Source organism: Seriola dumerili, unplaced genomic scaffold (assembly GCF_002260705.1).
Source record: "Seriola dumerili isolate Sdu_G_001 unplaced genomic scaffold, Sdu_1.0 BDQW01000149.1, whole genome shotgun sequence".
In the NCBI taxonomy this organism is placed as follows: domain Eukaryota; kingdom Metazoa; phylum Chordata; class Actinopteri; order Carangiformes; family Carangidae; genus Seriola; species Seriola dumerili.
Window position 1 is genome coordinate 24,644,572 of NW_019174404.1, and position 21,712 is coordinate 24,666,283.

At 39.5% G+C, this 21,712-nt stretch overlaps 1 protein-coding gene across 2 annotated transcripts in view; it reads right to left on the reverse strand.

Annotated features, from left to right (window-relative positions):
• adck1 (aarF domain containing kinase 1) overlaps positions 1-21,712 on the reverse strand; it is a 142,271-nt gene that overhangs the window by 11,853 nt on the left and 108,706 nt on the right. The window lies entirely within an intron of this gene.

Below are 21,712 nucleotides of genomic sequence, written 5' to 3' on the forward strand. Positions count from 1 at the left end.
TTTGGATGTGGCACAATATCATCAAACATGTATGAGACAATGTGAGTTTAAATGTCACACAAAGTTATCTCTGTATCACTGATATTGTTGAACTACTGTCATGACATTACTGTCATTGTGTGCTAAGGTGAACCAAGTCTCTGTCTCTTTTTATATTGAAGAGACACAAAAAGAAAGACAATGAGAGCATATTAAATTTGTACAAGGTAGGAAGGACAGGAGGAAAAAGGAATGATGAAGAGGGAGAGATAAGAAAAGGAAGGAAAAGACGAAAACAAAACTAAATACATATTCCATTATCTCTCACCTGTACTAATGAATACAGTGATTAAAAGGAATTCAAACAAGATTTTCACAGTCCCACTATGTCTTCCTGTTTTTTCCTTCTCCTGTTTGTCTCCCCTTCCCCCGTGTGTGTGTGTGTGTGTGTGTGTGTGTGTGTGTGTGTGTGTGTGTGTCTGCGTCTGTGTCTGCGTCTGTGTCTGTGTCTGTGTGTTTCCCCTTACATTAGGTGACTCAGCGGAGGCGTGGTCTGGACAGCAGCTCATTTGCAGTATATCTACCCTGGTCATCCATCCATTCATCACCAGATTGTTCCGCTCTTCACAGTGGTAGTTATGCTCTCGGCTGCTCTGATTAGTTTTTGTGACTATGGAGTTATATTGTGATATTCCCAGTGATTTTGTCTGTAGTAACTTTCATTCTCCTGTGCTCCAGAAAAATTCCTAGTTTGTAGGCTGCTGATCTTGCCCCATTCAGCTGACGCCATGCCATCTACCTGCTTTTGGATCTCCAGCTGTCCCTCGTGTTTCCAGAATGTGTTACTAACCTGCCTTTGGCTTCCAGTGTTCCCCATACTCCTGCCTAGTGTTCTCACCAGCCACCCGGATTCCTCGGACCCACTCCCACTCTCCCTCCACATTCACCATCACCATTGCCTTTGCCCCAATAAATTCCCTTGTATAGTTATTGCTGGTGTGTTTTGTGTTTTGTCTCTGCTGTGGGGTCCCACATCAGTTTTGACAAAGACATAACAATAATACTGAATTTTGCCTCAGCTGAAATGAGAATGTACTGTAAATGACAGAAATAAGAAGAAGAAAACAGACAGAGGGATGATGTTTTCCTCCATGATGACCATTTGTTCTTTTTGATGTTGAAGATGGCTGCTCAGTTCTACATGTGAGTTTCAGTGTAACCTCAAAGGCTTCTGCTTGATGCACGTCAACAGGCCTTAATTACACTATTAGTCATGGAACAAAGTGGACTGCAAGCTTACACACACATAGTTAAATCAGGATGTGCACAATCTGCACGAGTACAGGATATTACAGGAGTGAACTTAACAACTGAAATACTTTTTATAGGGTTCCAAACTCTGATTAGAAGCACAAATAATGTGCTAATTTCCCCTGTTAATGAAGCTTATCTTTGAAGTTGATCTTTTTTTATCCAATATAATATTAAAATTACATTAAAATGTACACGTCTCAGAGGGAGTCACTTATATGTGTGGATTGTCAGAACATCTCATCAACACAAACCACTCAGAGATTTTTTTCTCTCTTAAAGACAAGGAAACCAAAACCACTTATACCTTCCACTGGGAGGGTCAAAGGTCATTAACCAGGAGTCAGTGAGCAGCCAGAGAAAGATCAAGGAGGATATTCGCATCTGACACCATCACACTGAGACCATTTTTATATACCTCCACCTGTTATCATGTGATTGAAGTTTATTGAGCTCATCTTAAAGGTTACAGGATGACACCTGAACCAGCTCCATGACAACACAAAAACTCGATCTGCCGATAAAGGAAAAATCAAGGAAATGGAACGTGATAATAATTCAAGGTCCAAGCTAACTTTATCAAATAGGTTTTGTAAGAAACATTGCACTGTACTGGTTATACTGAACATACTGTATCTTCAAACTGCTTGCCACTAACACAAAGTGTTTATACAGAACATATAAAATATTTTCTTACAGTATCTGCTCGTGCCACCTGAAGCTTTTTGATCGTTTTCATCGTTGTGTTTAGGAAATTCAAAGCACTTCATTAAAGTTGAGGAAATATGGTGGTCTTGGTTAAATATCTAACATTTGAAACATGGGAGGGACACACTAGGTTTAATAGTAAGTTAAACTATTTTTTCACGTAACCATGGCTATACATACTTTACAAATATTAGGAGGTAGCTTACAGCACACGCCACATAAACACAACCTCCTCTGTCCTACTTCAGCCTATTCCTGTGTTGCATGCCATACCCTCCTCTTTTTTCCCTTGTGTCCTGTCAACACACACACCAAAAATGTATTGGTAAAGTATTGACAATTGATTAATAAAAATCCAATAATTCAATTTGAAGTTAATTCTCTAAAACAGCAAACTGTATAAAAAGAAAGACCTTCAAAACTTTTTTTAGTCTTGTATATGTATTTCTCCACCTTGTGTGTGTGTGTGTGTGTGTGTGTGTGTGTGTGACAGCAGCACTGTCAGAGCTGTCAGTCCAGATAAACAGAGAGTTAACAGACACAGAGTGAGACAGACAGCTAGTCAACATCCAGGCACAGATAAACTGTTCTCTGTCTGTCCATTTCTGTCTCATGCCCACAGGAAGTGATGTGAACTCACAACACTGATGCAGCAAACAGTATTTGATTCAACTACATTATCCTCTACCCACAGACACACACACACACACACACACACACCAAAAAAAACATAAAAAAAAGAAAAAGAAAATTAGTCCCAAACGGGCTGTTTTGTGGTTTGGTGAAAAAATGACAAAGACAAAGTAGACATACAGTGGGGTCCAAAGCTGCTTACCTTTGTTTCTTTAATAACTGACGTTGAGCAGGTTTTTGACTCTTCATTCCACTCCTCAGAACACAACACAGTCAATATTGAGTGTAAAAATCACACACTGGTTACATAATCAACCAGACAAAACAAAAAAGAGCACAGCGCCAATTCTCCTGGTGAAGCTATCAATGAAGTCAGCATGGCATCCACAGCCAGCTTCTTAGAGACCCATCGAAAAGCACTTTCTACTGACTTTAAGACAATTATACCAACACTTGAGACACAACGAGGACTACAGAGTCCTACAGGAGACTGGGCCTTTGCCATTAGGGCCCCTAAACTTTGGAACAACCTAATAGAGGAGATCAGCCTTGCAGATTCAGTTCCCCGTTTTATCTCACTTCTTAAGACACACTATCATGAAAAAGCTTTTATTGTGTGATGTCTTTAATTTCATTCATTTGTGTTTCACTTCGATTTGTTTAATGTTGCTATTGGTTTCATGTGAAGCACTTTGTTATTTCTATTGAAAAGTGATATACAAATAAACTATAATAATAATAATAATCATTATTATTATTACCATTATTATCATTACAGTCCAGAGGTAATACTAAGAGGAGATGACAGAGATTCTGCTGGAAAATATTTTCCTCGGCTTATGAGGTTAAGGACTATTTATAATCCATCATTCCAGATATTGACTATAAGGCACTTTTTGTTAATCTCCATCAAATGCTTGTTGGACTAGCGGTGCTAACCAGATATCCACTTTCTTTTATTCAGTTTCTTCTTTTTCCTACTGACTGTTACTACTGAGATACCTAGTGAAATAGCCACGTGTATTGACTGTTTGGGCTGTGGAACTAGCAGTGTCACAGACAGGTACTTGTATCTGGGGTGCTTTGCTGAGCTGGTTTGCAACCTGGATTCTCATAGCCCAGAGGCACCAGCCATGTTCTTATTTTTTCTTTTTCACTAACAGACATGTAAAGTAATGAAAAGATTTGTCCTTTTTCTCTTTTGTTTCCACTGACTCTATGCCAAAGCCTTTTAGTACTTCCATTTGAGAAATGATCTTAGTAGTGAGCTGAGGACAAATGAAAAATTTAATAATATGTATATGTAATTCTAAAGCGTTATCTGATACTAGAGATAAAAACAAAGTAAGCTTAGTACTGAACTAACACCTTGATAAGAAATTTTATTTACATTTTTTTCCCAATGCTTTGATGTGAGGTAGGGCCTATTTGCAAAGAAGTAACTTTGTGATGTAAATTAATGACTGTGATTGAACCATCAGCTCAGAACTCAACTAACATTATTGTATACTCATGGTTTTTGTTTGAATGTCTTTGTTTTCTAATATTGTTTTTTCACTATTTTATGGTCATTTCATTGTCACTATTACAAACAACAGGTATGAGCTACAGTATTTACTATTTTTGAATGGGAATAATAGGTAAATATACATCATTTTCATTGATTTGTCACCTGTCTGTACATAGGTGTAAATGCAATATGTTCTTTATGTACGGTACATACACCTCTGGTTTAGCTTTTTATTATTTCTTATTATTTTTGTTATTCTTTGGATGCAAGATCATTTGCAAGAGTGGGAAAGGTGGGTGGGAAGGTGTGACTGTGGGAACAGTTTGCATTTCTGTTTACATAATTTTAAAAAATCTAAATATTAAAAATAACTTGAAGCTGCAAGCAGCATTGAGTGGGCCCTTGCATTCTTGCTGACTCCTCAGATGCTGGCGGTAGACAGGTTAAATCCGCCTCACACTGTCACAACCATATGACACCATGCTCACACATAGGATTTCCTGCATGGACTGTGTGTTGGTGGACAAGGTGTATTGCATGCAAGATGCACCAAACATGCATTATCTTGCTGTACATCAAGTGCAGATAAGACCATGAAAATCTCATGTATATCAAATGACAGTTGTCTATGACTATGACTTCATATTACCGTACAGATGTCTTCAGTGTGGGACAGTCATCAAACATGTGAAGTTTGGGGCAGATTGAGCAAGGTATACTATAGTTCTAATAACTTCCTGTTTAAAGGTGCAATGTGTAAGATCCTGACAGATCTGGCCAGAATTTTTGTTTAAAATGTTCAAAAAATGAACTAACACTGTCAATAGTATGTGAATGAGCCATGGTGATGATGTCATAACCAAGACCTTCATCTACTGTATTTCAGAGATATCTACTGAAATTACCATGCTAACCAACTAGCTGCGTCCGGCACCGTGTTGTAATACCACTTTATGACACTTGATGCTGTGTGAGTCAGTGTAGCATCTAGTCTGCCCTCAGTCCCACAAAGAAGAACAACTCCCCCCCCCCAATTGAAGTTACGCTACAGCTTCCAAATAAAATCTTTATCTCCATCCCAAAGGACCGCTCCTACAAAAAAACCACATTCGACATCAAAGAAAAGAAGAAAACACGAGTAAATCCTGGCGTGGCTTCTCAACGCTGGAGACAGCTCTTGAAGAGTAAAGACATGCGGTTCGATGCAGAGCTACAACTTTTCTTTTAGACTGGTGAGTAACATCTAATGTAAAAGTATCATTAGTGCAAATGACAAACTGTACTGACAAACATTTCAAGTGGCATAAATGTATGATTGATGATGTCAACAGATGTTTTAGTGATTTAGTAGAATTGTTCCTGAACCAGCGGGGTCAGGATCTGCATGCATCTGCCCACAGTTGTCACCCTGCTCCACTCTGCACCACTTGTCTATACCACTTTGATTATATCAGAGCCACAGTGTAAACATGTTCATACTGCTGATTCATAATAATGAATATTTATACCACGGTTATACCACTGCCTAATACTGTATTTATTTTAGCATATTCATGTGACATCATCCACGAGACTGTTGTGAGAGTACAGACCTAGCACCCTGATGCATTCATTGCAATATCGGGGGATTTTAACCATGTCACTCTCACCTCTCACCTGACTGGCTTCACTCAGTATGCTGACTGTCCCACAAAGGAAAATAAGACACTGGATCTGTTGTATGCAAATGTCAAGGAGGCCTACACTGCTTCAGCTCTACTACCACTTGGCAGATCAGATCATAATCTGGTTTTTCTTCAGCCTTCTTACAAACCCTGTGTACTGAGGCAGGCTGCAACCACCCGCTCATTCAGGAACTGGACCCCGGAGGCCAGTGAGTGTCAAAAACACTGTTTTGAGTGCACAGATTGGAATGTACTGTTGGAGTCATAGGAAAATGATAAAAGCAAAGACTCTGACCTTGATAGAATGGTTGAAAGTAGCACGGAATATATTAACTTCTGTATGGACACTGTAATACCAGCAAGGACTGTAGACTGCTTTCCAAACAACAAACGCCTGGATCACCAGTAACATCAAGACCCTCCTCAACCAGAAAAAGGAGGTGAAGGAGCACTACAAAAGGAAAGTAGAGAGGAAGCTGCAGCACAACAACACCAGAGAGGTGTGGAAGGGGATGAGGACCATCACTGGCTATAAAGAGAAGAACAGCCAGGCAACATCATCATCCTGGAAAGGCAACAGGCCCGGATGGTGTGTGTCCAAGGCTGTTAAAAGGACTGTGCAGCCCAGCTGGCGGAGCATCTCCAGAGGATCTTTAACTTAAGCCTTCAAACAGGGAGGGTCTCGGTCCTGTGGAAACATCATGTCTGGTTCTGGTACCTAAAGTAGGGCGACCGGCTGAGAAATGACTACAGATCGGTGGCCCTCACATCACACGTCATGAAGACCCTGGAGCGGCTGCTTCTCCACCTTCTGACGCCACAGGTTGAACATGCACTAGACCTCCTACAGTTCACCTACAAGGAAAATATTGGAGTGGATGATGCCATCCTTTACATGCTCTACTGGGCCCATTCTTACTTGGATGAGCCAGGTGGTTACATGAGGATTATGTTTTTTAGTGCATTTAACACCATCCAACCCCCATCCTTAAAGACAAGCTGGAAGGGATGGGGGGGTGGATCCCTGCTTCACGTCCTGGATTGTGGATTACCTGACAAGATGACCACAGTACGTCAGACTGGGTAACTGTGTCTCAGGGACAGTGATGAGCAGCACTGGGGCTCCACAGGGGACTGTTCTGGCTCCGTTCCTGTTCACCCTGTATACGGCAGACTTTAAATATAACTCTGAGTCCTGCCACATCCAGAAATACTCAAATGACACAGCTATTGTGGCGCGTATCAGGAATGGGCAGGAAGAGGAGTACAGGGATCTGACGATGGCCTTCAGTGAATGGAGCGACAAGAACTGCCTCCTTCTGAACACCTCCAAGACTTTCAGAGGTGTGGGCCCACCCTTCAGCCAGTCAACATTCAAGGGAAGGACATTGAGGTGGTGCACACTTACTGTATAAATACCCAGGTGTGCACCTGGACAGTAAACTGGACTGGTCCCTGAACATGAATGCCATCTACCGGAAGGGGCAGAGCCAGCTCTTTTTCCTCAGGAAGCTCAGGTCCTTTGACATTTGCAGTGAAATGCTGCACATGTTTTATCAGTCAGTGGTGGCCAGTGTACTCTTTTAATCTGCAATCTGCTGGGGCAACAGTATGTCAGACAGAAGCAGCTACAGGTTTGCTGCACCTGTAGCTGCTTCTGTCTGACATACTGTTGCATCTCATCTCACTGCACTGCAGAACAGAGAGGTTCAAGAGATCCTTTTTTCCCCACTGCCATCAGGCTATACAACACCTCAGCCAAAGGAAGTGGACTAATCTAATAATTATTGTTCATTTGTTATTAACTGTTTTTATTATAAGTATAATTATAATTATAATTTCATTATTATTATTATTATTATTACATTATCATTATTATTATTATTATTATTATTATTATTATTATTATTATCAACAATGCGCTAATGGGCACATTCATTTCTCCTAGGGGATAAATAAAGCATGTTTGCATGTATGTATGTATGTATGTATGTATGTATGTATGTATGTATGTATGTATCTATCTATCTATCTATCTATCTATCTATCTATCTATATTCATATCTATCCTTAATATTTATTATATACGCACACAACAGACGTAACATGTTTGAATTGAAACATGTATGATCTAAACAAATTTTCCTATCACATGTTTGTCTGTACCAGGACCAGTATTCTAGTCCTGTCCTCCTCAGTGATGGACCAGCACTTGCTTTTGCTTCTGTGTCTGGCCTCATCAATCAACAACCACATTACAGTAACACCTTGGAGCATTATTTTTTGCACATACTTTTGCACATCCTGCTCAGCAGGGATTTTCTCAACACTCTTGTACATAGTTTTTTTCATTGTTTTATTTTTTAATATGTGTATCTATGTATATTTATCTTTTTCACTGTTGCAGTATTTTGTGTTTTATTGTTATTTCCTACAAATGCGTTAATTGGATTATGCACCAAACACCAAGCCAAATATGTTGTAAGAAAAAACTACCTGGCAATAAACCTTATTTTCTAATTCTGCCTTTGTGATGATGTCATCATCCCATCCTCATGCTGCTAAGCCTGACACCCATGTGTCATGCAGTATCCCCTTGCCTCCATATTTTTATAGGTAAAAACATACTGTCTATATTACAAGTAATCATAATTTGTTTCAGTGCTATCAACAATTTCAACTATCAACAATAAATGCACATATAAATAATAAATTATATGGTACATGTGTGAAACAACAATATGATTACAGTTTTTTTCAATCGCTAACAAGCGCTTACCCATACTTCAGATACTTTTTCTAAACTCTTAACACAGACTCACACCTACAAAACACAATTGGCCAAATGGATAATTTTCTTCTCAAAAACACATTTTGTTAAATATATACTAACTCTTCATTTCAAAATAGAACACATCTTTCTCTGCACACACTAACTTTACCAAAACACTGGAAATCTGACTCAAAATGAAATTATTATGTCAAAGAATAACACTTGTTTTCACTTTACAAGGTACATGCAGTCAATCAAAGTACACCAGGTTTCAAAATACTGGCTATTGTTGACATTACAAAAACTGCATAGACTTTTATGTTTCAGTTTTACAGGTATTTGCATGCACAACATGCAATCCACCGTTTTTACACTAAATTTCTTGGTTGGGAACTGTATGTCCACATGTAATGTTCACATTCAAAAGCATTCCAGTAAAAAGCAAATCAGTTTATTTTTCCTTTACTGTTTACTACAGGAGCACTCTTTCACCAGCCTCTCTTAGTGAAAGACTTTCATCACTGACTACTGTTCTTGCAGCCCTTGGAATGCCACCACAACGCATTCTTACACCTCTACCTTGCCCTCTCCTTGGGCCTGCTCTTCTCCCTGGCCCTGCTCCTCTCACTGCACCTGCTCCTCTCACTGCATCTCTCACTGCTCCTGCACCTCTCACTGCATCTCTCACTGCTCCTGCACCTCTCACTGCTCCTCTCACTGCTCCTGCTCCTCTCACTGCATCTCTCACTGTCCCTGCTCCTCTCACTGCATCCCTCACTGCCCCTGCTCCTCTCACTGCATCTCTCACTGCTCCTGCACCTCTCACTGCATCTCTCACTGGGCTTGCTCTTCTCCCTGGGCCCCTTGCTCTTACTCTTCCTCTTCCAGACATTACAGTGTTTGTCTTTTTCTGTTTCTGTTTCCAAAAACATCACTCCTCAAAGTCCTCCTTTTACTGTATAAGTGTCAATGTAATAGAAAAAAAAATAACCCCTGCCACTGAGTCTAAGCCTGACTGGAATCAGCTGTGGTTGGCCCAGTTTACCCAACATAAATCAGCTGTGTGTCAATTATTCAATTGTTTGTTTATTATCAGCTGAGATATATTGTTTTTGAACTGATATCATTGCAGAAGCAGAGGTTTTTATACTGTATCTAAGGTTTGGAATATTGTTTTTGCTATTGTGGGATGTTGTGTGTTAACATTCGTAAATAATAGAAAAACAATCCATAATTTTGTTGGGAGGTATAACTTGTCTGTTAAGAAAATGTAATCATTGTGGAAATGTGTTCACTGACTGCATATTGTGTGAAAACGACATGAAATGTGTGAATGGTATGGCCACAAAAGACCGATGCTGTGCTAATTGTGTTTAGAGTTTTGAAAATGTGACAACTGGTTGGACAAACACTTGTTAGCGACTGAAAAAAACTGTAACTTGACTGAGGCAAAGAGGTGAAATGCTGCCCCCTATGAAGGTAGGCTGTGAAGTAACACGATCTAACACATTACATCTTTAATGGTGAAACATCTGAATTCGCCACACTGCCACAGCCACGCTGTTCAACGAAAACGCACAATTTTCACAGTGAAGCATCTTAAGGTGGTTATTCATTTTCTGACCAAGATACTGACAGATTGGACAATATATATTGGAGTTGCAATAACTTCCTGTCATTAAATTCGCCATGCTGCCAGAAGCGCTGTTCAATTACTGTGAAAAAGATTTGCAATTTAGCATCTCAAAGGTCTCAATATTGTACTGACCAAATTTGGAGTCAATCTGATCGAAAACTTTAGGAGGAGTTCGTTAAAGTAGGACACACGGAAGTGACAATAAAGTGCACACTAAATTCAAAATGGTGGATTTCCAGTTGGGTTTAGGGTATGGGTCCAGGAGGCTTTTTTGTAGATCTCCATTGGACACACATGCCTACCAATTGTCATACATCTAGGTGAAACGTGCTGTGGGGTCTGCTTTGTTGAAATTCTCTAGGGGGCCCCCTTGAGCCATTTTGCCACACCCAATCTCGAGAGCCATGTAGATGTCTTCAGGCCACGACTCGCATCAAACATATAACATTTAGGGCAGTTTGGACAATGTGTGCTTGAGTTATATTAATTTCCTTTTCCATGGCAAATCATCGAAAATCACCATGCCACCATGGGTAGGCCGTTCACAAAACCTCACAGTATTCACAATGAAGCATCATCAAGCATTGTCTGACCAAGTTTGAGGTGGGTGTGCTTAACCCTCTAAGAAAAGTACATCACAGTACTTTATAGAACTGACAAGCCACGCTTATACCCAATTCTAATATAAAAACTACTCATTAGTATAGACATGTGTGCAAAGTTTTTGAACATCCTAAAAGCCTCAAGGTCTTCGAAAATTTTAAATCGCAGCAGGAAATACAAAAAAGCCCACTTCCTGTCCAGCCAAAAATTTTTGAAAAATATGGATTAAATCCTTTATTACGTGTCCAATCATCCCACCAAATTTCATAAACATCCGAGCACCTTTGTCCCGACACGGCCCTACATTTGGGGGCGCTATGGAGCCTGCTGACCATGCCCGAGCCTGATCACCATTGCATTTTGTGATTTTTGAATCCTTGAGGTGTGTGAAAATTTTCGTGAATTTTCAGGCATGGGAAAGCCCTCAAAAATCAATTATTCCAGCAGAATAATAATCTTTCCAAGAACGATAGGTTCCTTGCACCTCCAGTGCCAAGGTGCCCGCTGGGCCCTGTCACACTTGGTGCTTGTGCCCTAATAAATGAATATATAAACAAAAAGATCTGTGCCCTGATGCCATCTGATGATCTGTAGGCTCAGTCAACGTCTATACGGTAAACAACAAAGCCAACTACAAGCAGAATATCAATCTAGTTTAACAATATAAAAAAGTTGATACTTCTGCATGGATGTATAGGAACCAGCATCTAGCAGCTTTCAGTAGCATTGCACATTGTGGTAATTCAGCAACAGCTTCATCCTCCTCACATGGTATAGCAGCCACTTGGGTCTTATTGTAAACTGCTCAATATATATGTGACACTACTTCCTGTAGTGAGCATTGCACTTAAACATAATTAGTTAATGCAGAACAGTTGCATATGATATATTTGGTAGAAAACTGGGTTGTAGCATAAATCCTTTCTCCAACAACTGGTGTAGGGAAGGTTACTTTTGAAATATAATATGTTATTGATATTAATTACCCTGTTAAAAATGTAATAACTAATGTAACTGGTTTAGCCAAATTACTTCATCAAAGTAATGTAACTCACATTTTCACAACAAAACACCAAAAGCTTCATTATCTTAGTGAGTGTTGATCTGACTCGTGGTGCTTGTAAATATGCTAAGGTGTTCCTGCATGGCCACAGAATCAATGTCAATGTTGTTTTGATTCTGCTTTTACATAAATATTAATTACAATCATTTTTTCTGATTAATGTAATTGTAACAGGTTACAATTACATTTATTTTTTGATTTAAATATGTAATCCCGTTACATGTAACTAGTTTCCCCCAACACGCTCAGCCCCCCTCCTTTACAAATAACAGAGGGCTGGGTGTTCTGAAGTGCTCTGCTGAATCGTGCTTGGGGAATAACAATTAGTAGCAATTATAGGAGGTTGGTTAGCAGGCCTCACAGCTGTCAGCAGGACACAGAGAAGGCGACAGTGCTCTCATTTGCATCTGAAAGCTTCAATAAGGACATATTGTATTGCGAGTGGTGCGATAATAGGCCGCGCAAAAGGCAACGCAAATGCAGTTGGGGGGAGGTGGAATCTGTGCTGGTGATTTTTTTTTTTTACCCTCAGTGTAGTAGAGAGCTGGCAGAAAGGTTTCATTCAGCAGTGAACATATATTAGAAAACTGTGGGCAGAGACAAAATGTCAGAATCTACTGTAAGATCTGATAATAGCATTTTTATTCTGCACAGTAGAAGAATGCAATTGTGCTCAGCACAGTAAATGAACTGCACTAAACAAATGCACATGTTGACTAGTAGGTATTCTATTTTTAGGTTTTTCTTCAGACAATGTGACAATCAAACCTGCTTTACACAGTGATAAAAGTGGGTGGAGCTTGAACTATTCTCTCAGGCTGTATTTTTTCATTCATACACTAAAGCCTGGTTTATACTTCTGCAGAGAATCGATGCAGAGCTGATGCAAATGCAAGAGGCCTACACCACTGTGAGCATTTTTACTTGTGCACTGGTGTGTCTGCATAACTCTGCAATTACACTGCTAGATGGTAGTTGGTGGTGGGGTTCTATGCCACTGTATGTGTGTTTCAAACAATGGAGACTGCAACTGAGCCGATCATATTAGAGCTGGAGATGATAAACGTTGCACAACAGTTACGTTTACTGAAATGACTGCAATGCAGAAAATAGAGAAGACGTGTGTATGACCATTGAAATCATAGAGGCAGAAAGGATGAGTTCTGCCTCTCTGGCCACTGAGAGACATGGGCGAGACATGCTACCAAGCAGACAAATCACAGTTGCCACGACGTGTACTTACATTCGAGGGAGGTGCATATCAGGCTGCAGCGTAGGGTACATGACTACACCTCACCTAAAGCATTGACTGAACAAACCAGGCCTTAAAGAGCACATCAAGGACTGAAAGTCTGAGGCCCTGATAGCTAAAATGTTACAATCCTAGTGGTTGGCAGTTATATGGTGATAATTATATATCATGATATAGTAATTTCTTCTGAAAAGTCGATTGGAAGAAAATTTTTAAGATTAAATGGAGAGGAATGAACACATATCTGGACAGTGATGGACAAATCATTGGAAGGCATATTCAATACATAAATACTTTTCCAGTGTAACACCTTTTTTTAAGACAAGTGGACTTTCATTCATTCAGGGCACTGGTTTTCTGATATCTGCCTGAAAAAAAACTTTACCAGGCACCAGGCAAATTAATAGATTCACTAAGTTATGGTCAAAATGAGTTTCTTATGAACAACAGTCATGGCCAGACTTTATGGAGATTGCAAAAGAATAGACCCTTGGTATGATTGTTTTTTCTTGTTTTCCCCCATACTGTCAAAAGGTCAAAAGGTCTCCTAATATATACAGTATGTCTATATGTATGTTTCTGTCTTAAAATTTAAATTGCTGAAGCTGAAGCAATGCTGAAGTAGCTCAAGCAGTTGCTGAAGCAACACTGAAGTAGCTAAAGCAACTCCTGCAAGCAATGCTGAAGTAGCTGAAACAACTACTGAAGCAATGCTGGAGTATCTGAAGCAATGGCTGAAGACTCAAAGCAGAACTTGTAAACTGAAGGTTGAATGGCATGAAAGAAATTTTTTGGCACAGTGCTAAAATGGTTGAAAAAGCAGCTCATATTAACTGAGGTACAGTGCTATGAAGAATTAGATGCCAGAATGTTAAACTGAAGAAGCCAGTTAGTCCATTAGCTGCAAAAGCTGATAACTGAAACACCAAATTATTTACTGCCAAAGGTGAAGTAGGAATAAAATGCCTCAAAACTGTGAAAGAAATCATTTGTGTTCGTAACAGAAAGATGAACTACATCCTAAACAGTTGAAAGTTTTTCAACAGTTACACTAGACAAAAATTGGTCCCAGTTGTGAAGTTTTTAAATTTTGTAGAAAAATACAGTCCAATCTGACCTGAAAACAGGTGAAGGACTGAGTGTAAGGAGTCTAAATACAATATAATCTGACCTGAGAACAGTTTGAAGGACTGAGTGTAAGGAGTCTAAATACAATATAATCTGACCTGAGAATGGTTTGAAGGAGTGAGTGTAAGGAGTCTAAATACAGTACAAGCTTACTTGAGAACAGTTACAAGGACTTAGTGTAAGGAGTCTAAATACAGTGTGTATTGTGTGTGTGTGTGTGTGTGTGTGTGTGTGTGTGTGTGTGTGTGTGTGTGTGTGTGTGTGTGTGTGTGTGTATGTGTGTGTGTGTGCGTGTGTTGCTGTGTTTGTAAACATCATAGAGATCAAAGAGTCTCTTAATGAGCAATATCCCTCAGCTGTGTCTAGCTGGAAGACCTGACTCAGAGCTGAGTGGGATTTTGGCTCAGCGAGCCTCTTAAACAACTGCTATTTATGAAAAAACAGTAACTCCTATCAGAACCATGAGCAGACCATGAGCAGCACAAGACCTTTGTGCACAGATTATGTGGCTTTGGTGTTTCTAGAGCCAAAAATGTGGAAAAAGGAGTGAGTTACAAAAAAGGGTCAGTTCTGCTTTTCTTGGGAAATCAGCTCCTGATTTTATATTACAGTCTATGGGAGAGTTGGAAAGCTCTGTGCTTAGATAGGACCATTGTATGACATAGGACAAATTTGTTTACAAACCGGGAAGAAATGATGTGTGAAGACTGAAATATGTGGCCAGGGTCATTTAATCAGAAAATTTTGAGACCGGTTTAAGACCTTCTCCCCATTCTAGAGGTGATGTCACCCACACACTAGCCCTGAACATTCCACGCAATACACACCCATTATAAACTCAAACATCATCAGAAAAAGACATAAAACTTAAACTGTAATAGTTTAAAAACAGTAACAGATAACAAAAAGTTGAATAATAGTTTAATACCTGAAAGCCTTGTGAACATTTGAAAGTTTGACTGAAGTCTCTTGCTCAAAGTATGTAGATGTAGTTGAAGTTCAAAGAGCAGAATGTTTTAAAGGATTTGAACATTGTCTTAATTCATTTGAAGGAAAAAAAATATATAGCAGAAAAAGCTTAATTTTTCCAAAATTATAAATAGTAGAAAAAAGTTGAATACATCCAATAATCACCAGAAGAGGCTGAATGATTTTGATAGTTGAACAGTTTCTCTAGCACATAGTATGAAGAAGTAGGTAGAGACTGAAAACAGGACAGAAGAAAAATAAGAATAAAGATAAGGATAACAATAGTTTGAATGCTGACTCACACTAATAATGTACTGGATTGTCTCCCAACACTTTTGTTACTATACATCCCCTTTGGGAAGGGTTTAAGTCATACTGTTCATTTGCTCTGTAAGTGCAAGACTATTTCTTTGCAATTGGTGAAATGTTCTCAACAATCATCTAAATAAAGAATAGCAAAAAAAAGAAATGATGAAAGAGATGAATTGTAAAAAAAAAAAATTCTATTGCCATTCTCTATGTCTTGCTTTTTTTGACTCTTTGGCCACCATTCTGAGCTCCAGTAGTAGATTATGGTGTGCATGTGCAAGAGCGATAATAATTACAATAATCCTGCCCATTGTGCTGTATGGTAGTGAATATGGGGTCCACTCAGTCGTCATAACTTTAAGTGATGGGATAAACACCCAACACAATCTCCACATGCAGAATTCTGCAGATACATTTTAAACATACAAAGAAAAAAAAACAAAAAAATACCTATTGAGCAGAATTAGGCAGATGCCCAATGACACAATAATACTGCTTTCCAAGATTAAACCAAGTTATAACACAATGTAAAGAAACCTATATGAAATACTGAACAAAGAAGAAACTGAAAGCCATTAGATAAGAGATTAGAACAGAGATTATGAATTGGCAGAATATCTGTTAACTGTCAGAAACAGAAAGCAGAGGCGGATCCTTACCAGGTCCAGGCTCAGTGACCACAAACTGACAACCCAACAAGGGACACACAAAAAATCATGGCAACCAAATGAATACAGAACATGTGATCACTGTTCAAGGGAGGAGGTGGAGACATACAGTAGATCCACTTCCTCTTAAAATGTAAATCATTCAATAAAATAAGGACCATTTACTTTAACCAATTCCATCCATTTTCTACCGCTTATCCTCTAGTAGGGTCGCGGGGGGGCTGGAGCTTATCCCAGCATCCTTTCGGGCGAGAGGCGGGGTACACCCTGGACAGGTCGCCAGTCCATCGCAGGGCACACAGAGACAAACAACCATTCACTCTCACATTCACACCTATGGTCAATTTGGAGTAACCAATCAGCCTAGTCCCCATTTGCATGTCTTTGGACTGTGGGAGGAAGCGGGAGTACCCGGAGAGAACCCACACAAGCACGGGGAGAACATGCAAACTCCACACAGAAAGACCCAGCGTCCGAGCCGGGACTCGAACCCGGAACCTTCTTGCTGTGAGGCGACAGCGCTAACCACCGCACCACCGTGCCGCCCCTTTAACCAATTCAATTCTGTAATTCACAATTTCAATTAGCTGATGACATCTCAATATTAAACACACTCAGAAGAAGACAAGGCGGATCCATCTGATCTGTCAGTAGTAGATCACTTGGGTGGAAATATTGGGTCATGACCCACCTGTAACTATATGCATTCAGTATAAACACTTTTTACACACACAACAGAGGATGTTGGAGCCTATAAGCCTCAAAAGTCCATATTGGTTTATTGTGACATGTTATTGTACTACCTGGATGATATGTCCAGACATACTGTGGCTCACTTTGCTGAGCACAGTCTGGAGCTTGGCTTGGATATAAAAAGCTTGCAGACAACACTGTATTACAGCCTTGTTCTAACACCAGGCTACCAGGATGGGCTTTCTACACTTTTCACCTATGCAAAGTAGAACAAGATTTTTACTGTGGCAATTCAGACACCATATTCAATAAGTCAATACATAGTCAATAACATAGTATAGTACATATACATAGTCAATAACCCATAATGACAAACTGAGAACATATTTTTAGATTTTTTTCCAAACTATTAATAATCAAAAACTGAAATATCAAATTTTTCTAATTTACAAAATTACTACTGAGTACTTTGTAGAAGCCTCTTTGGCAGCAGTTACAGCCTGAAGTCTTCTTGGGTAAGTCTCTACAAGCTTTGTGCGTCAGGTCTCGCCACAGATGTTCTAAGGGGTTTAAGTCTGGGCTTTGGCTGGGACACTCATGGATAGTCACACACTTGTCCTGAAACATGTTTTCGTGGCTATGTGCTTTGGGTCACTGTTGTCCTGAAAGGTCACAGCATATCTCAGGTCAACTTCCTTCCCTCAATTCTGACCAGTCTCCCTGTCCCTGTCACTGAGAAGCATCCCCATGGTATGATGCTGCCACCACCATGCTTCACCGTAGGCAGAGTATTAGCCTGGTGTTCACTATACATGGTGTTTGTAATTCTGAGTTCAGTTTGTGTCTTATCAGACCAGATAATCATTTCTCTTTTAGTCTTTTAGCAGCTGTCACGTGCCTTTTATTCCATCAAGCCACTTTACCATGACAGCCTGATTGATGGAGAGCTGCTGACATGGTCCTTATGACAGGTTCTTCCATCTCCTCAGAGGAACTCTGTAGCTTTATTAGAGTGACCACTAGGTTCTTGGTCACCTCCCTGACCAAAGGCCCAAATGGCGATCTCTCGGCAGAGTCCTGGTAGTTCCTGGTGCTCCTGGGAACACCCAGTTTTTTAGAACTGGTTTTATACACTTGCCCTGGTCTATTCCTCACCTCAGCTGCCTTGTTTTAATCTGTACAATCATGGCTCACATAGTAAATTCAGTTTATTGTACATTTCCACAGCACTCACTTCATATTTGTCATATGTGATAGATGGTAGACTATAATGTAGGCTAATGGCTCTTTAATATATTTAATATATTAAAGCTATTAGTTATATTGAATTCAATTTTCTTGTTTCTTCTGTTACAGATGGCAACTGGAGGAACCAAAGTGCTGATGGAATTGAACTTTCTTTTGGAGAGTTTGGGAGGGTGACATTGGCTGATTAATCGTCTATCGTCCTCCAAACTATCATTATTATATCAGCCTTTAAGAAATCCACTATTCGAGGTCGACCTCTAGTGAAAATCACATCATTACAGTTTGTTCAAAAATATTACTTTTATTAAAAAAATAACGTAGATAATAGCCTGCTACATCAGCTGTCCTGAGTTACGACAGTCTGTTCTGACTCCTGGTGTCCCCCAGACTCCAGACCATCTGAATTCAACAGCTGTATCTGCAAGCAGGATAGACTGAAAAATGATTCCTCACACTGATCTCTCTCAAATACCAAAGCCATTATATCCCAGAGAACAACAGAGAAATTCTACAGGTGCAGTAGCTAAGGCTAGCTAGCTGTCTGCAGATATCAGACTGATGCCCAGTCCAGTTAAGAAACAGTAGCAGATGAATTAGTGTGAAGATATTTCTTACCTGTGCTGAAACTGACTATTATAGTAAAGTGGGTGATGGTGGCGCATAATGATGACAGCTTTGCTAGTTATTCAGGTCTGTAGTTATTCTTGCTAAACAAGACCAGATCAGAACCTATAGCTGCCTATAGTCCTATTCGAATTAAGCCTTGTGTCAGCTGGTTTCAGTCTAGTGTCATCTGATTTCAGTTAAGTCTTAGCTGATTTCAGTCTGGTTTCAGTCTAGTATCAACTGGCTTTAGTCTAGTGTCAGCTGGTTTCATTCTAGAGTAAGCTGGTTTCAGTCTAGTATCAGTTGGTTTCAGCCTAGTGTCAGCTGGTTTCAGTCTAGTGTCAGCTGGTTTCAGTCTAGTGTCAGCTGGTTTCAGCTCTTCTGTTCTCTTCTCTCCTCATCTCTGTGCTCATATATACAGTATTTTTTTCTGTTGTCATGACAACAGAAAAAGTTTGAAACAGTGACTGAAACATGGTCCATTAAGACTACATGTTAATGAGCAGCCAATTAAAGCTGTTGCTTAAGTCCAGATTTTATAACCACGTCGTCTGACAACATCACCAAACACATCAGTTAAAGACAAAGACTGAGCTGTGATTTCAGCTGGACTTACTGTAACATGAACTCTCACAGAGAGAGTTAGAAGAGACAAAATCCAATCAAGCAAAAAAAAAGGATGCTTCAAAGAAGTTTTTGTCTTGCAGTTGAAAAATAATTTTAAAAAATCAAGATTTGATATTTTTGGCCATATCATCCAACCCTAGACAAAAATTTACTAGCCTTGTTAAACCACCAACTGTCTATATTTTGGACTAATTACTCTGCTTTCAATGTTTAAAAAAGAAACATTCATTAGAAAATAAATATTCCTGCATGAGAAAGAAAGGCAGCAAAAAGCCACAGCTCTAAAAGCACTCGGCATTTGCTGCATGTGATTGCATTAACACTAATGGAATGCATCATCAGTTGTTAGAAACAGGACTAAAAAATTATCAATGCCTGAGAGAGTGGTTAGAGAGGACAAAGAGAAGAGAGGGAGCAGCAAAGGGCAGAAGAGAGGAGATGTCAGAAGAAAGACAAAGCAAACCAGATGAGTGGTTGTGGCAACAGTAATGTTTCCAAATGTCTTCACAACTGCAGTGCTACACAATCAACAAGTGTGTTCAAGTGGAGGGCTCTAGTGTGTGTGTGTGTGTGTGTGTGTGTGTGTCTGTGTGTGTCTGTGTGTGTATGTGTGTATTTGTGTGTGTGTGTGTGTGTGTGTGTGTGTGTGTGTGTGTGTAACGGGGGATATAAATGACAGAAAGATGGCCTACATTGATGGGAGTGCTTTCATTTCAGCTAAAGTGGGAGACAGACGAGGGGAGAAGAAAACACTTTCACACACTCTCACATCAGAATATTATTATGCTGATGAATGCATAAAATACACAATCTTAATTCCCTCAATAGTATAATAATCCAGCTTCTTTGCAAATACATGATATTTTTCTCCTCTGAAGCCACCTTCTACAGCTTTTTGTCCTGGTAAAGTTAGTTTTTATCACACTGTGGGCATGTCTAGTTCACCAAAGCAACGCAGCTCAGTAAACACATGAAACATTAGCTAACTCAGGCATGAACTTTTTAAAAGTTACCACACAGCTGAATGATTGGACTGAATGTCAATAGTAATATAAAATAACATTAGCCTCAGATATCTCTCTTACTTATTAAGATCCACATGCTGTTACATTTAGTGTGTGATATGATGTAATGATATTGAAGGAGACAGAGCTCAGCTCATGCAGGGTGCAGTTTATTAGTTACAGGGTAACTCACAAGCCACTCATATTTACCTACTGACATTCAGACCAAATGACAACACAGAATTGTTTGATCATGTGTGTTTTTAATCTGTTGCAAAAATAAAAACAGTTTTTCATCTGAGATTTCTGGATTAAGCTTCGGTCAGGTTTAGGCACAGACTTGGTGAGGGTTTGGGAAACATGGTGGTTAACGTTAATATTATCATTGTGCTATGGTTTGGGATGATTAAAATAATAACCACTTGGCTATGGTTAGGGAATGGTTGTGGTCATAATTAAAGGAAGACAACCTCATTCTGCAATGTTTTGGCTCTATTGAACATTAACACAACTAGTTTGTGAAGTTACTGATGCTGTTGCTTTTTCTTGGAAGGAGTTCTTTAAGGAGTCTCTTCTTGCTCATTTGCACCAAAAATCACAGATAAAACAAAGAAAAAAAAGATTGCAAACTGCACAAGGACTTCTCAGAAAACTGCTGCTGATATTCACAACCAATCACAACAATAATCACAACAAAACTCAGTGTGATCCTGAATGCACTGAATAATCATAAAATTCTCTCGGTCTTGTATTTCAAAAATCAAAAGAAAATAAAATGTATTTTGAGAGAAAAACATTGTCATGCTTAATGTGCAGGCCAATTCATCATTTTTGACACATGGGTCCTACATCTTCATAAACTAAATAAGCACAAATAACAAATTGTCCTCACTGTCAATACAGAGTGAGGTTATGAAGAGAGACACCTTGAGGAAAATGGGGAGGAGCTCAGAAGATGACAATAAAGAACAGTAAGCAATAGAGACAGAGCAGAGAGGAAATGAATGAAAAAGTCAAATCACTGAGTTGAGGAAACTGAGGGAAGCACAAATGAAATGACAATGTCACTGTTTATCTCTTTAACTCAAACATTTAACACATTTCTCTCTCGGTCTGTCTCTGTCTCTCAATGTCTCTCTTTCTGTCTCGCTCTCTGTCCCTCTCGCTCTCTAGCCCTCTCTCTCTCTCTCTCTCTGTCTCTTTCTCTCTGTCTGAGTGGACTGACTGAGTGTGTTGAGCATGGTGTCTAGAGGCTTGTAGCTGTTTTTTTCTGTGTTTGTTTTGTAGTTGTTGATGTAGTTAGTTTGTTGGTGTGTTTTGTTGAGGTT